Source organism: Perognathus longimembris, unplaced genomic scaffold, assembly GCF_023159225.1.
Source record: "Perognathus longimembris pacificus isolate PPM17 unplaced genomic scaffold, ASM2315922v1 HiC_scaffold_2737, whole genome shotgun sequence".
NCBI classification, from domain to species: Eukaryota; Metazoa; Chordata; class Mammalia; order Rodentia; family Heteromyidae; genus Perognathus; species Perognathus longimembris.
The window spans coordinates 48,565-66,137 of NW_025957868.1; the positions used below are offsets into that span (position 1 = coordinate 48,565).

The 17,573-nt window shown below is 40.1% G+C and overlaps 1 long non-coding RNA gene across 1 annotated transcript; it reads left to right on the plus strand.

The window, feature by feature from the left end:
* Positions 1-7,990: 7,990 nt before the first annotated feature.
* LOC125344666 lies at positions 7,991-17,011 on the plus strand. The gene is made up of 3 exons (XR_007209615.1): positions 7,991-8,004; positions 10,235-10,240; positions 16,637-17,011. It is a non-coding gene; the product is annotated as an uncharacterized LOC125344666 (long non-coding RNA).
* Positions 17,012-17,573: the final 562 nt, after the last annotated feature.

The window sequence follows — 17,573 nt, forward strand, 5'->3', positions numbered from 1 at the left end:
ATGGCCACTGGGTTTAGTTTACGAGCTGAGCAACCAGTGTGGCTGGGACTGAAGCAACCAGACCCTGGCTGGCCCTGCTCCAAGGTAATACTGGGCGATGGAGGGACTTGAAAGTGCCATGGTGTCAACAGGCAAATGGCCTCTCAGACCCTGACAGCTATTCCTTATGCTCATTAATGCGCAGTTCCAGACAGGGACTCCATCTAAGTAGCCACACAGATGCTTGGGCCCTCAATTGCTGCTATGAGGCAGGATGCAGAATGAGACTTGGCAAAACACACATTTTAGCCATAAAGCATGCCTGGCATGCCTGGCAAGCCTGCCATAAAGCAGGGCTGGCTGTTTACTCCTGGTACTTGAACTCTGGGCCTGGGAGCTGTCCCTGAGCTTCTTTTTGCTTAATGCTAGCACTCTACCACTTTAACGACAGCACCATTTCCGGGCTTTTCTGTTTATGTGGTACTGAGGAGTCGAACTCAAGGCTTTATGCATGCTAGGCAAGCACTCTACCACTAATCCACATTCTCAGCCCCAGTCTTGGGTTTTGAGATGACACTTTAGGCACATCTGAGGATCAGACGTCGCCGTTGAAGCAACAGAAGCATGGGCCTCACTTGATCAACACTAGGGTTGTTTGATGGTAGAGAGTGGGGTGTCCCAGGCATGCACTGAGCATTGTAGACTCAGGCTGGAAAGGCCACCATGATGCTTGGGCTGGATAAAGCTGAAGCCCGGAGATTAGTAGGTGCTATCATGGGTGACAGAAAATCTACAAGCCATTAAAAGAAAAGTTTGATAAATTGAAATCCTTTAAAGAAAATCAGTACAAACCTCCTAAGATTCCAAACGTAAGCTGCAAAACTCGTCAGACAAAGCACCCATTAATTCCTAAGTACAGAGTGTCAATAAATCAAGAATAGAGCCAGGCACCAGTGGCTCACACCAATGATCTTTGCTACTCAGGAGGCTGAGATCTGAGGATCATGGCTCAAAGCCAGTGCAGGCAGGAATGTCCTTGAGTCCCTTATCTCCAATTAAATGCCAGAAAACCAGAAGTGGCACTGGCTCAAGGACAGCCCACGACGGACAACAGCAAAAGAACAGACCACTGAATAACCTGAGAGACACATGGTCCAAACATGTGAACATGGAAGGAGATGCGACTAACTGTTGAATCTCCATAAATTGTATGTCATTGATTGTTCAACAGTGGCACAAATGACTGTTAATTCTTTTTCAGATTCATATGTGCAAATCCCCTGTATTGATGGTGATTCTTAGGGACGTTTTTGGTGTTTCATTATTTCTAGGATTGGGTTTATTTGACTAAGTGTTGGATTGTTAACATGCAAAATACAGTTGATGTTGGATTCTTCTAGACCAGCAGCTTTTACGAATTAGTACACTGAAGAAAACTGCACTTGTGCCACCTAGTGTCTCATTTAAGTGCCTCTCTCCTCTCCTATTTCCCTCTCTTCTCTCCTCCCCTCCCCTCCTCTTTTTTCTTTTTCCAGACATTGTATTGCTGCATTAGACCAGGGGGGTCTCAAATTTGTCTTCTTGCCTCAGCCTCCCAACTGTTGTGGTTACCTGCATTTACCACCCTACCAGTCTCAATATTATCTTTCCCCTCCCCTCCTCCCTTCCTCCTCCCCCTCCATCCTCTCTCCTCCTCTTCCCCTCCTCTTTTCTGTCTTTTCTCTGTCCCCTAGATGTTGTATTTCTACATTAGACCAAGCTTATTTTGAACTCTCAATCTTCCTTCCTCATCCTACCAACTGTGGGGCTTACCTGAATTTGCTACCCTACCTGGCTCAATTTTATGATCTAAAATTTCCTGAAAAAAGACTCTTCTAGGGGCAGGGAATATGGTCTAGTGGCAAGAGTGATTGCCTCTTATACATGAAGCCCTGGGTTCGATTCCTCAGCCCGAAATATATAGAAAGGGTCAGAGGTGGTGCTGTGGCTCAAGTGGCAAAGGGTTAGCCTTGAGCAAAAAGAACCCAGAGACAGTGCTCTGGCCCTGAGTCCAAGCCCCAAGACTGCCCTCCCCCCCAAGGAACTCCTTTAGTTCTGTTTGAATAACAGACTTACCTGTAGAATAAAATAGAATGGGTTTTCGTTCCCCTTTTCATTTGAAAACATTATTCTCCCTCTTCTCTTCTCCTTATCTCTCCTCTGTGTCCTTGCCTCCTTTTCCTCCTCCGCCTTCTCCTCTCCTCCTCTCCATTGATAACATGAGAACATACCTTAATTTTTCTTCACTTAATGCCAATCATTCTTACAATTCCACCAAGTCCTATTCTTGGCCCTACAATTATAGTTTAAACTCTAGTTTACATTATAGTTTAAACAAAACAATTGACTGTGAATCTAGAAACAAAGAATTATAGTTCTTTTAATTACCCGAAAAGGTGAAGAGGAGCTCCTAACTCCTCCACCCATACATAAAAGTATGGCTTTTTAATTAACTTTTTAAGGATAATGGTAATCCAGTGGCCTTAGGAGCCAAAAATTTGGTGCAAATCCAAGGTAAAGTAACCTATAATGCTTATCCTATCTTTTATATTCATAATAGCTATTCTTCTAAAACCCCTAGCAAAAGTTTTAATGGGTCAACCAACAGTAACGTATCCTGATCAAATGACTGAATCTATAAAATGAGCCTTCATTATTAGTCTGATTCCACTATTCCTTTTCATCAATATAAAAAAAGAGACAGTCATCTCTATCACTGAATAACTATTCACTCCACAGAATTATACATAAGCTATAAGCTTTAAGTTAGATCTTTATGCTGTTAATTTTTTTTATCTATAGCCTTATTCCTCACTTGGTCCATCATAGAATTTTCTACATGCTATATACATTCAGATCCAAACCTAAACTGATTTATGACCTACCTCCTTATATTTCTCATCACTATGATCATCCTAGTCACAGCTAATAATATGTTCCAACTCTTTAGTGATGGGAGGGTGTAGGAATTATATCCTTTCTATGAACCGGATGATGGTATTGTCGAGCAGATGCTAACACTGCAGCTTTACAAGGTATTATCTATAACCACATTGGACACATTGGCTTTATTTTATCTATAGCATGATTTTATAATACCTGTAATTCATGAGAACTTCAACAACTTTTTTTTAATAAGTAATGAAACTGCCTTACCCTTACTGGGTTTAATTGTAGCAGCTACTGGTATATCCGCTCAATTTGGCTTACACCCATGGCTTCCATCTGCCATAGAAGGTCCTACACCTGTATCTGGTCTACTATACTCTAGTACTATAGTTGAAGCAGGAATCTTTCTGTTAATTCATTTTTATCCCTTTGTAGCTAATCTCCCAAATATTATATCACTAATGCTATGTATTGGGGCCATTGCAACCTTATTCACAGCAATCTGTGCCCTGACCCAAAACGATATTAGAAAAATTATTGCATTCTCTACCTTAAGCCAACTAGGTTTGATAATAGTAACTCTAGGCATTAATCAGCCTTATTTATCATTTCTTCACATCTGTACACATGCATTCTTCAAAGCTATGTTACTTATATGTTCTGGCTCAATTATCCACAACTTAAACGATGAACAATACATTCGAAAAATAGGAGGAATCGCCCCATGTCTACCATTTACAACATCTGCTCTAATTGTATGTAGCCTAGCTTTAACTGGCACACCCTTCCTTACAGGATTTTACTCAAAAGGCCTAATCAATGAAGCAATAAATCTGTCATATACTAATTCTTGGGCCCTAATCACCCTAATTGCAACATCTTTTACAGCTATCTACAGCTCACAAATTATTTTCTTCATTTTAAAAGGACATCCACAATTTTTACCAATTAATTCCATCAATTAAAATAATCCAAGCCTAATTAATCCGATCAAACGCCTTTTAATAGGAAGCATCTTCACTGGTTTCCTATTTTCCAACTGTATTAATCCTATCAACACCCAAACTGTAACTATGCCTTATAATCAAATTATCAGCTCTAACAGTAACTATCATAGGGTTTATTACTGCAATAGAACCCTGCCGAGTCAGCCGGCAGTGAACGGGAATCCTGACTGAGGGCGGCGAGGATTAAGGAAAAGGAAAAATAGAAGACAAGAGAAAAAAGATAAGAGGCAAAGATGGGGCACGGGAGGTGTGCATCTGGAGATTGAAACTCAAGACTGCAGCCATGTTTATTCTTAACTTCCAGCTTATATGCAGTTTGAAAACCAGGAAACAGCAGCATAGGCTTAAAATTCCAGAACACAAAAAGGCTTGGAGTTAGCAATACCCGATGATAGCTAAGACTGGATGAGGTTGGTTAACATAAGAATGGACTCATGGCAGACACAGTAAAACATTTCTGATTTTCCATTAAGCCATGTCCTTGCGTGTCTTTGAAAACACAGCCAGAGGTCAGGAAGAATTTAGCTGCTAGCTCAGCTCCTGACATAGAACTAAACATTATATCATCTTATTTAAAATTAAATCCAAAATCATATTCATTCAACTTCTCTAACCAGCTAGGAATTTTTCCAACCATCATACATAGACTCCTTCCTAATATAGGTCTCACATTTAGTCAAAAATTAGCAACATCAACTATAGACTATACATGAAATGAAAAAATTATACCTAAAACCCTAGCTACCATTAATACATTTTCTAGCTCCGTGTCATATCATAAAGGCCTATTAAATGTATTCATCATTCATCTTATCCACCCTACTTCTACTAGTTATTATTAGCTAAATGCCATGAGTAATTTCAATAATAAGATAAACAGCTATAGAGTTCAATCACCAACTACTGTAATTCAACTCCCATAACTGTACTTAGCCGCCACCCCAAGTGAATCTTCCCGAACTAGTAATACATTGTCTTCACCAAATGCTAAAATATTATCTCAATTATATAATCCACCTACACCTAACCCCTCAAAATGCAGAACAGTAATTACTAAAATGACTTCTAGTGTGATTCCTAATAATAGTAAAAATCAGTCTCATAAATTTGAGCCTCAAGTTTCAGGATATTCATCACTTGATATAGCACTTGTATAACCAAATACTACTAACATCCCTCATAAATAAATAAAAAAATACAATCATACCAATATAAGAGCTATCATTTGGAATTATTAAGATCACACCCAACAGCCCCACTAACAATCAATCCTACACCCGCGAAAATAGGTGAAGCTTTTATAGCCGCCCCAACAAAACCTAAAACTATTAAGATTAAAGTTAAATAAAGTAAATTTGTCATGATTTTCACATGCACTTAAACCATGACCAATGACATGAAAAATCATTGTTAATTGAACTATAAAAACACTTTATAATGACAATCATATCAAAGTCTCATCCTCTCATAAAAATAGTAAACCATGCTTTCATTGACCTTCCAACTCCAACATCTCAGGATGATGAAACTTAGGATCCCTTTCTGGAGTATGCTTAATTATCCAAATTTCTACTGGCCTATTCTTATCTATGCACTACACATTTGATACACTCACAACATTTTCTTCAGTCGCGCATATTTGCTGAGATGTTAACTATAGTTGATTATTCCGATGTATATACTCTAACGGAGCATCATAATTCTTCATTTGTCTTTATCTGCACATTGCACGAGGTATTTATTAGGGCTCATACCTCTACAAAGAAACCTGACATATCGGAATTATTCTATTTCTAGTAATTGCTACAGCCTTTATAGGATATGTACTTCCATGAGGACAGATTTCATTTTGAGGAGCCACTGTAATTACCAATGTATTATCTGCAATTCCTTATATTGGCTCAGACCTAGCAAGAGTGAATTTGAGGGGGGTTTCCAGTTGATAAAGCTACTTTAACTCATTTCTTCGCATTCCATTTCATTCTACCATTTATTATTGCAGCAATGTCCATAGTTCATCTTTTATTTCTTCACGAAACAGGATCTAATAATCCACTAGGCATCCTGTCTGATTTAGATAAAATTCTATTCCATCCTTACTACTCGTTCAAAGATCTATTAGGAGGTGTAGCATTGCTAGCCTTCTTGTTTATGATCGTTTTATTCTTCACAGATGCCTTAGGAGACCCAGATAATTATACACCAGCTAACCCACTCAATACAACAGCTCATATTAAACCAGAATGATATTTACTATTTGCCTGTGCTATTCTACGCTCCATTCCAAATAATCTAGGAGGAGGAGTTGCCCTGATCCTATCAATCCTAGTCCTTGCCCTATTCCCACTCCTCCATACATCTAACCAACGTGGATTAATATTCCTACCTATTAGCCAAATCCTATTTTGAATTTTAGTCTCAGATTTATTTATTCTAACCTGAATGGGAGGACAACCAGTAGAACCCCCCTTTATCATTATTGGACAAATCGCATCCATTGTCTATTTTTCTATTATCCTTCTCTTTCTCTCAATTGTCGGATTAATTGATAATAAAATACTTAAATGAAGACTGCTTTAATAGTATAAGGATTATATAGGTCTTGTAAACGTAAGATGAAGATTTTATCTTCTTAAAGCATTCAGGGAAAGAATACAATCCTGCTTCCAACCCCCAAAGCTGGAATTCTTTTTTTTTTTTTTTTTTTTTTTAAATTTTTTTTTATTATCAATTGAACATAAATTTTTTTTTTTTTTACAAGGTGCTGTGCAAAGAGGGTGCAGTTACATAGTAGGGCATTGTGTACATTTCTTGTGATATCTTACAACCTGTTTTCCCATCCCTTGTCTAGGTCAGGTAGACCCATATGCAGTATACAATGTATCAAGCACATATACAGTGTTCACAGACTTGGTCTCTACTGTCTCTCCATCTCCCTTTGTTAACAGTCATATATCAGGGAGATCATGCCCCTTTGTTTTCTGTGTTCTAGGCTTGTCTCACTCAACATTATTTGTTCGAGTTCTGACCATTTCCCTGCAAATAACAATATTTCACCATTCCTAATCGCTATGTAGTATTCCATTGTGTATAAGTACCATATTTTTTGGATCCATTCATCTGTGGAGGGGCATCTGGGTTGTTTCCAAATTTTGGCTATTGTGAATTGTGCTGCGATAAACATGGAAGTACAAATGTCCTTTTGATATCTTGGGTTTTGCTGTTTAGGATAGATGCCTAGGAGTGGTATGGCTGGGTCATAGGGTAGGTCTATATTGAGCTTTTTGAGAAACCTCCATACTGTTCTCCAAAGTGGCTGTACTAATTTGCACTCCCACCAACAATGGAGAAGGGTTCCTCTTTCCCCGCAGCCCCTCCAGCATTTGTTGTTTCCTGAGTTCAGAGTATAGGCCATTCTAACTGGGGTGAGGTGGTATCTCAGGGTTGTTTTTATTTGCATTTCCTTTACTAGCAGGGATGTTGAGCATTTCCTCATGTGTTTCTTTGCCATTTTTATATCTTCTCTTGTGAAGTCTCTCTTTAGCTCTTTTGCCCATTTCCTAATAGGTTTATTGGGCTTGGAGGGGCTTAGTTTTTTGAGTTCTCTGTAGATGACAGATATCAGGCCTTTGTCTGTTGCTGTGCTGGTAAATATCCTTTCCCATATCGTTGGCTGTCTTTCTATTTTGGTGGCTATGACCTTAGCTGTGCAGAAACTTTTTAATTTGTAGTAGTCCCATTTGTTGAGTCTTTCCCCTATTTGTTGTGCGCCTGGGACTCTATTCAGGAAGTTCCTTCCTGTGCCTATAAGTTCTAGTGTCTTTCCTACTCTGTCCTTCAGTAGTTTCAAGGATTCAGGTCTGATGTTGAGGTCCTTGATCCATTTTGAGTTGATCTTGGTGCATGGTGATAGGCTTGGGTCTACTTTGAGTTTTCTGCATATGGCTGCCCAGTTCTCCCAGCACCAGTAGTTGAAGAGGCTATGTTTATTCCATTGTATGTCTTTAGCTCCTTTGTCGAATATCAGTTGGCTGTAAGAGTGCGGTTTTATTTCTGGGTCTTCAATTCTAATCCACTGGTCTTCCGATCTGTTTTTATACCAATACCATGCTGTTTTTGTTATGATGGCCTTGTAGTAGAGCTTGAAGTCTGGTATGGTGATACCTCCTGCACTATGTTTTTTGCCTAGAATTGCTTTGGCTATTCTAGGTTTTTTGCTGTTCCATATGAATTTATGGATTGGTTTCTCTATTTCAGTGAAGAATGTGGCTGGGATTTTGATAGGTATTGCATTGAATTTGTATAACAATTTGGGCAGTATGGCCATTTTCACTATATTGATTCTGCCTACCCATGAGCATGGGAGGTCTTTCCATCTCCTTGTGTCTTCTTTGATTTCCCTTATTAGATTTTTGTAGTTTTCATTGAATAGGTCCGTCACGTCCTTGGTTAAGTTGATCCCTAGGTACTTTATTCTTTTTTTGGCTACTGTAAATGGAATCGTTTCCATAATTTCCTTTTCTGTTTGTCTATTGCTGGTGTACAGAAAAGCTGCTGACTTTTGTGGATTGATTTTGTATCCTGCTACTTTGCCAAATTGGTTTATTAGATGTAGGAGTTTGGGTACTGAGTTTTTTGGGTCCTTGAGATATAAGATCATGTCGTCTGCGAATAGGGATAACTTGATTTCTTCCTTGCCGATGTGGATCCCTTTGATGTCCTCCTCTTGCCTTATTGCTATGGCTAGGGATTCCAGTACTATGTTGAACAGAAGTGGGGAGAGTGGGCATCCTTGTCTTGTTCCTGTGTTTAGGGGGAATGATTTAAGTTTCTCTCCATTTAATATGATATTAGCAGTTGGTCTGTTGTATATGGCTTTTATTGTTTTGAGGAATGTTCCATCTATTCCTGTTCTCTCCAAAGCTTTTAATAGGTATGGATGTTGTATTTTGTCAAAGGCTTTTTGGGCATCGACTGAGATAACAATGTGATTCTTGATTTTAGTTCTGTTTATGTGGTGAATTACATTGATTGATTTACGGATGTTGAACCATCCTTGTGACTGAGGGATGAAGCCTACTTGGTCATGATGTATGATATTCTTGATCACTTTCTGGATCCTGTTAGCTAATATTTTATTGAGGAGCTTTGCATCTGTGTTCATTAGTGATATTGGTCTGTAGTTCTCTTTTTTTGTTGGATCTTTGCCTGGTTTGGGGATGAGTATGATATTAGCTTCGTAGAATGAGTTCGGGATTTTTCCCTCCGTTTCTATTTCGCGGAAGAGTTTGAGGAGTATTGGAATTAGCTCCTCACTAAAGGTTTTGTAGAATTCATTGGTGAATCCATCTGGGCCTGGGCTTTTCTTAGTAGGGAGGTTCTTGATTACCTCCTGTATCTCACCGTAAGTTATTGGTTTATTTAGTTGATTTATTTCTTCTTGGTTCAGTTTGGGCAGTTTGTACTTCTCTAAGAATTGATCCATTTCTGTAAAATTATTGTTTTTTGTTGAGTAGAGGTTTTGGAAATAGCTCCTTATGATTGTTTGAATATCGTGTGTATTTGTTGTAATTTTTCCTGTGGAGTCCCTGATTTTACGAATATGAGTCTCTTCTCTTCTTTTTTTTGTGAGTCTTGCAAGGGGTCTGTCAATTTTGTTTATTTTCTCAAAGAACCAGCTTTTAGTCTTATTTATTTGTTGAATGGTCTTTCTATTTTCAATCAGATTTATCTCTTCTTTAATCTTTGTAATCTCTCCCCTCCTAGTCGTTTTAGATTCTGTCATTTCTTGTTTCTCCAGTTGTTTTAGTTTCATCGTGAGGGTATTCACCTGCTCTGCTTCCATTCTTTTAATGTGGGTACTGAGTGCAATGATCTTGCCCCTCAGTACTGCCTTAGCTGTGTCCCATAGGTTTCTTTGTGATGTGTTTTCTTTGTCATTGTGGCTTATGAATTCGTTGATTTCATCTTTAATTTGATCTGTGGCCCAAGTGTTGGATAGCAGCGTGGGGTTTAGCCTCCAAGAGTGTGTATAGGCTCTGTGGTATCCTTTGTTGTTGAGGGTTACCTTTAATCCACTGTGATCAGATATAATACATGGGATGATGTCAATTCTTTTGTATTTGCTGAGGTTCTTTGTGTGGGCTATGACGTGGTCTATTTTGGAATATGATCCATGGGCTGCTGAAAAGAAGGTGTATTGGGTCTCTGTAGGGTGGAAGGTTCTATATAGGTCTGTTAGATCCATTTGGGCAATGGTGTTATTTAGGTCCTCAGCTCCCTTACTAATCCTCTGGGTGTTGGATCTGTCTCTTGGAGAGAGAGGAGTATTAAAGTCACCCACTATGATTGTGTTTGCATCTATCTTGCTCTGTAATTCTGTGAGAATTTGCTTGACATATGTCGGGCCTCTTTTGTTCGGTGAGTATACATTTATCACCGTGATGTCTTGATTCTGGATTTTTCCTTGTATCAATATGTAGTGTCCTTCTTTGTCTTTTTGAGTGGACTTTAAAGAGAAATCCAGCTTGTCTGAGATCAGGATGGCTACACCTGCCGTTTTGGTGGGTGCATTTGCTTGGTAGATCTTGCTCCATCCTTTCATTCGAAGCCTGTTTTTGTCCCTTGCTGTAAGGTGGGTCTCTTGTAGACAACAGATGTCAACTTTTTGCTTGCGGATCCATTCTGCCAGTCTGCTCCTCTTGATCGGGGAGTTTAAGCCATTTATATTTAAAGAGATCAAGGATAAGGGTGTTTTTTCTCCTTCCATTTTCTTGTTGGGCTGTTTTTTCCTGTTGTTTTTTTTTTCTTCTTGTCTTTAGTGAGCTTGTGTTTCTGCTGGACTTTGGCTATTGAAGTTTCTTTCTGAATCTGTCTGTGTGTCTTTTACGATCTCTGTTGGGTGGGCTTCCCCTCTTAATATTCGCTGTAGGGCTGGTTTTTTATTCACATACTCCTTTAGCTCCTCTTTGGTGTGGAAAGATCTGGTTCTCCCTTCGAATGTGAACTCCAGTTTCGCTGGATATTTGATACGAGGTTGTAAATTGTTATTCTGAAGTACTTGGATGGTGTTCTTCCACTCACTTCGAGCTTGGTAAGTTTGTGTGGATAAGTCGGATGTTATTCGAATCCTCTTCCCATTGAAAAAAGTTTCCTTCTTCGCTTTGGCTGAATTCAGAATTTGCTCTTTAATCTTGAGGTCTGTAGTCTTGAATATTATGTGCCTTGGGGTGGTTTTCCTGGGGTCTGGCCTGCCAGGTGTCCTATAGGCTTCGGTTACCTGGATGGGGTCCCCTGTGAGATTGGGGAAGTTTTCTGCAATAACTTTATTGAGAACATGATTAAGCCCTCTGCTCTGATATTCGGCTCCTTCTTCTATTCCAATTATACGCAGATTATATCTCTTGTCTTTGTCCATTAGTTCCTGGAGTAATCTTCCCTGAAGCTTCACCTTTTCTTGGAGTGTGGTCATTTTCTGGTTGTTGTCAGCTGCTTCATCGTCCAGGCGAGAGATTCTGGATTCCATATGGTCCACTCTTTGTGTTATGGTTTCAATTGCGGAGTTTATGGATGTCAGAGAGCTATTCATGGTTGTCATATCAGCTCTGATCGTGGAAATTTCTTCCTTTAAAGAGTTGTATTTTAAATCTATTTTTTCATGCATTTCAATTCTCAGGGTGTGGAGATTTTCTTTAAAGGCGGCTTGCATTGTATCCATTTTTGCTTCCATTTCTTTAAACGAGGCTTGCATTGTATCCAGTTTTGCTTCCATTTCTTTCTTGGCTTCCTGGGTGTCCTTCCAGATTTCCGCTCTAAACTCCTGGAATTGTTTTCTGATTTCATTTCTGACGGTTTCGATCATTCCTGTTAACATGTCCTCATTTGCTTTTTTATTCTCCATCTCCTCTCCAGTCGTGCTGCTTTTTGGAGCTGGCGAGTTGGCTTGTCCTTTGATGAACTGAGTTATGTTTCTTTGTGATTTGCGCATCTGGAAGTCTGTGTAGATCTTCCCTCCCTTCTGTGTAGGCGTGTCTGCGTCAGCAGGTGCTGTCGCTGTGGCCCCGCCCACCAGTGCAGGGCACGCCTATCAGAGCGGGCGCTTTCGCCGGGGCCCCGCCCTCCTGTGCACTGTGAGTCCCCTACAACAGGCACTTAAGTGGGGTCTGCCTCCCAGAGCGAGCCCTGGGTTGTTGGGTTGTGCTTGCGCCCTCCCGCGAGTCCGTTGGGGGGGGGAAGCAGTATGTGTGGGGCCCAGTGGGATCGACTGTCCGGGTGTGGCTTGGCACCCTCAGACCTCGCCTCCGCTGCGAGGAGGGGGAACGAGATCAGGCTCAGGTGACCCTGCTGGGCTGGTATTGCCCACCAGCGCCTGTGATTTTAGTTGTAAGAGTCCGCAAGGTCTAGGCGCCTCGGGTGGGGCTTGCCCTGCCGGCCGTCCCTGGCCCCTGTTGGGAAGGGGACGGGGCCGGTTCTGCCAGTTCAGGAACCTTTGGGGGCTTGGGGCTGTTCCGCCCTTCCCCTGCTAGACTGGCTTCCCAGTGCCTGCTGGGAGCTTCCCGCCTGATTTGGGGAATCTTTGTTCCCACGGGAGTGGGGAGGGGGAGGGAGGGAGATATATCGTCTTTGTCGGGCTTGGGTCTCCCGTTGGGGGAAGGGATTATGGGGGACTCACTTTTGCTGCTTTGTGTGTGTGTCCCGCACCGCCGTTGGCCCTTCAGGGGTTGGCGAAGTGTCGTGGTGGCTCCCCCGTTCCCTCTTTCTGCCGCGCTGGGTTCCCTTGTCCGAATCCGGTGTGGACCCGAACTTCTCGTCGCTGCTGGGTGTGTCTTGGTCCGCACCCTGCTTTGTGTCCGTGGGGTCTCCCGCTATATGGATTCTGCGCTCCTGGCAACCTGTCTGCCGATCGCCGGGTTTCCCTTTCCCAGCCTGACCCTGTTTGGGCCAGGGCCGGCTGGTGGGGGGAGGGTGCCCCGATTAATCTCCGGCTCCGTGTAGGTTTTCGGTTCTTCTTTTTTGCTCCTTTTTGTTTTCCTGCGTTTCTCCACTGCTTCTGGATGCTGGTTTTGCTGGGTTCTTGGTGGAGTGTTGGGTGTTGGAGTTCCCAGCTCGCTATTCAGTTGGTGCGAGTCGGGGTGCCTCCCTATTGTCTCGGCGCCATCTTTCTCTCTTCTGGAATTCTTAATTAAAGTATTCCCTGTACTTGGGAGACTTAATAAATTTAAACTGTTTCATCAGGCTTAATCTTAAACTCTCCCCCCCCAAAAAAAATTACCGTGCATATTATGATTAATTGTTCATAAACTGTAAAATGCTTATGCCACATTAAATTAATGCATACATGCTTATAAGCAAGTAATAACCCCCATAAAGTACGTTTACATCCTGTTCTATCCACATTAAATGCTCCAAAATATGAATATTGTACAGTATAATCAGTTAATGCTTGTAAACAGTAATACCATACGCACATTAGTCCATTAAATTTCGTTAGTCCTTGAACACGTGGATATCCCCTACTACTTGTTGTCTCTTAATCTACCATCCTCCGTGAAACCATCAACCCGCCTACTCAGCCTACCCTTCTTGCTCCAGGCCCATAAAACTTGGGGGTAGCTATTGTGAAACTATACCTGACATCTGGTTTGTACCTCAGGGCCATAAAATTAAGATCACCCACACGTTCCCCTTAAGACATCTTGATGGATTAGTGAGTAATCAGCCATGACCAACATAACTGTCATACCCCTGGTATTTTTTTATTTTCTGCATGCTGTGACTCAGCTAAGCCGTCAAGGCAGCTAAGCCTTCAAGGCATGGACGCAGTCAATTGATCTATAGCTGGATTTATTAACTAACATTCTCCAACCCCATAAGTATCAAGCCATTGACATATTAATTAATGCTCGAGGACATGAAAAAATGTTATACTAAAATAGTACTCTAATGCATACACAGAAATAATATTTATTCTTCCCCCCTTAGGAGATTAGCACTTTGTTAACACCCATTTCCCTAAACATTAATAGATGCAAATACCAACGTAGTCCTAATCTGAACTTTCTAAAAACTTAGTGGACACTCAAAACTCCTAAGGCCACCCGGTTAATGTAATTGTTTAATCCAATAAACACAAAGGTTTGGTCTTGGCCTTTTTATTTGCTGTCATTAAAATTATACATGCAAATATCAGTACGCTGGTGAGTTTTACCCTAAAATTCAGTTAGAATAAAAGGAGTAGGTTTTAAGCTCTCAATATAACAATTGAAGCTCATAATGCCATGTTTAACCACATCCCCATGGGCTACATCAGGGATAAAAATTAAGCTATGAACTTAAGTTCGACTTAAGTTATACTGACATAGGGTTGGTAAACATCGTGCCAGCCACCGCGGTCATACGAAAGACCCAAATAAAGTTCGGTGTAACGAGTGTTGAATTAAATATCCATTAAAATTAAAGTACAGCTAAGCTGTAAGAAGTCCTACCATTTATGAAAAACAATGTGGAAAGAAATCTTATGTAATTAAAACAGTAAAACTATAACACAAACTGTGATTATATACCCCACTATGTAAGTTGTAAACATAAATAGGTTTAAAACAAGCATATTCACCAGAGAACTAGGCACAGTTTAAAACTCAAAGGACTTGGTAGTGCTTTATATCCATGTAGAGGAGCCTGTTCCGTAATCAATAAACCCCAATAAACCTCACTATTTCTTGCGAATTCAGTCTATATACCAACATCTTCAGAAAACCCTAAAAAGGCCCTCAAGTAAGCCCAATTATATTATTTAAAAAAGTTAGGTCGAGGTGTAACTCGGGATGAAATGGCCTACATTTTCTGGTCCAGAACATAGGAAACCTTGTCTGGAATAGACAACATAAAGGATGATTTAGCAGTAAAGTAAAAATAGAGTGTTTACTTGAATAGAGCAATGAAGCACACACACACACACCGCCACTCACCCTCCTCAATATTTGATGCAGATAAGTACATAACTTTTAACTACAAGAATTAAGAGGAGATAAGTCTTAACAAGCTAAGCGTACTGGAAAGTGCACCTTGATTAATCAAAGTATAGCTTAAATAAAGCATGTGACTTACAGTCAGAATACTTCAAAATACTTGAATGCTTTGAACTATTGCTAGCCTAGCCTTCCATAAACTAAATTATTCTTAATGTATAAATTAAATCATTCACTCCTAAACTAGTATAGGAGATAGAAATTTTATTACTAGATCTTATAGAAACAGTACCGCAAAGGAAAGATGAAAGATATAATTAAAGTATAATAAAGCAAAGATAAAAACCTTCCACCTTTTGCATAGTGGACTAACTAGAATAAATTTGACAAAAAGTGTTTTCGCCAAACACCCCAAAATCAGACGCAATACCTTTAAATGGCTAGCCAGAGCCCCTGCCGGGCCAGCCGGCAGGGGGACAAGAATCCTGACTGAGGGGCGGCAGGGATACGGAAAAGGAAAAATAAGGCAAGAGAAAAAAGACAAGAGACAAAGATGGGGTACGGGAGGTCTGCATCTCGAGATTGAGACTCAAGACTGCAGCAACAGTTTATTCTTAACTTCCAGCTTATATGCAGTTTTGGAACCAGGGAATAACATAGGGTTGTTAAAATTCCAGAACACAAAGAGGCTTTGAAGTTTACAACATTTGATTACAGTAAACACAAGGTAACAAAGCAATTCCGGACAGTGGCTGTGGACTTTGCCTTTAGCATATCCTGGCGGTAACAGCACAGCCAGAGGTGAAAATGAACCTAGGTGCAAGTTTGACTCCCGACATCTTGGCGACATCGGCACAGCCAGAGGTCAGGATGAGCTTAGCTGCTAGCTCGGCTCCCGACAAGAGCCAACTCTTCTATGTCGCAAAATAGTGAGATAATTTAAAGGTAGAGGTGAAAATCCTACTGAGCCAGATGATAGCTGGTTGCCCAGCCAAAGAATTGTAGTTCAACTTAAAATTTACCTAAAATATTAATAAATTAAATGTAAATTTTAATGTTAATCTAAAGAGTTACAGCTCTTCAGAATTACGATTCAACCTTTTCTAGTGAATAAATAATCATAATTGGCCTAAAAGCAGCCACCAATTAAGAAAGCGTTCAAGCTCAACACGAGTTAAATATAAATATTACTAAAACCTATAACAATTCCTACAAATACAGTGGGCCAATTATATTAGATGCACCAATGTTAGTATAAGTAATAAGAATAATTTCTCTTGACATAAATGTATATCCGCCCGAATAAGTCACTGATAATTAAAATTAACATTTAAAAAACCCCATATTAATCTTAAACCCATACAAACCAATGTTAATCCAACACAGCTATGTCACCAAAGAAAGATTTAAAAATTTTAAGAGGAACTTGGCAAACACAAGCCCCGCCTGTGTACTGAAAACAGCACCTGTAGCATCACAAGTATTAGAGGCACTGCCTGACCAGTGACTAACATTAAATGGCTGTGGTATCCTAACTGTGCAATGGTAGCATAATCACTTGTTTCTTAATTAGGGACTAGTATGAACGGCATAATGAGGGCTTAACTGTCTCTTACATTTAGCCCATGAAATTGACCTTTCCGTGAAGAGGCGGAAATTAAATAATAAGACAAGAAGACCCTATGGACCTTAAATTAACTTCTATTAAAAACTTAAACTCACTGTAGCAGAGGTAAACAGTAACAAGCTAGAAAGAAAATTTTGGTTGGGGTGACCTCGGAGAAAAAAATAATCCTCCGAAAGACCTAGACCTGGACTTTCAAGTCAAAGTTAAACTACGTCACCTTTGATCCAGAATTTCTGATCAATGGACCAAGTTACCCTAGGGATAACAGCGCAATCTCATGAAATAGTCCATATTGATAATGAGGTTTACGCCCTCGATGTTGGATCAGGACATCCAAATGGTGCAGCAGCTATTAGAGGTTCGTTTGTTCAACGATTAAGGTCCTACGTGATCTGAGTTCAGACCGGAGAAATCCATGTCGGTTTCTATCTATTTACTATTTTTCGTAGTACGAAAGGACCAGAGAAATAAGGCCAACTTTTTCCAAAGCGCCTTAATGCTTAATTAATGATTTATTTCTTCATTAAATTAGCATGCCCAAAATAAGTTCCAGGATAAGGAACTGTTAGGATGGCAGAGCTCGGCAATTGTGTAAGATCTAAAACTTTATTATCAGAGGTTCAACTCCTCTTCCTAACATCTTGTTTATTTTAAATTTACTTGTATTTATTATTCCAATTTTATTAGCAATAGCCTTCTTAACCCTACTGGAACGCAAGATCCTAGGCTATATACAATTACAAAAAGGTCTTAACATTGTATGTCCATACGGTGTTTTTCAACCATTCTTGGATGCTATAAAACTGATCATTAAAGAGCCTATTCATCTTATCGGCATCAAGCATATCAGTGTATTCAATTTTATGATCAGGTTGAGCATCCAATTCAAAATACGCTATATTTGGAGCATTACGAGCTATAGCTCAAACCATTTCATATGAAGTAAGCCTAGCAATCATCCTCCTATCAATCATACTATTAGCTGGACCATTCTCAATATTATCCCTATCAATGTCTCAAGAATATATCTGAATAATTCTCCCAGCATGACCCCTAGCTATAATA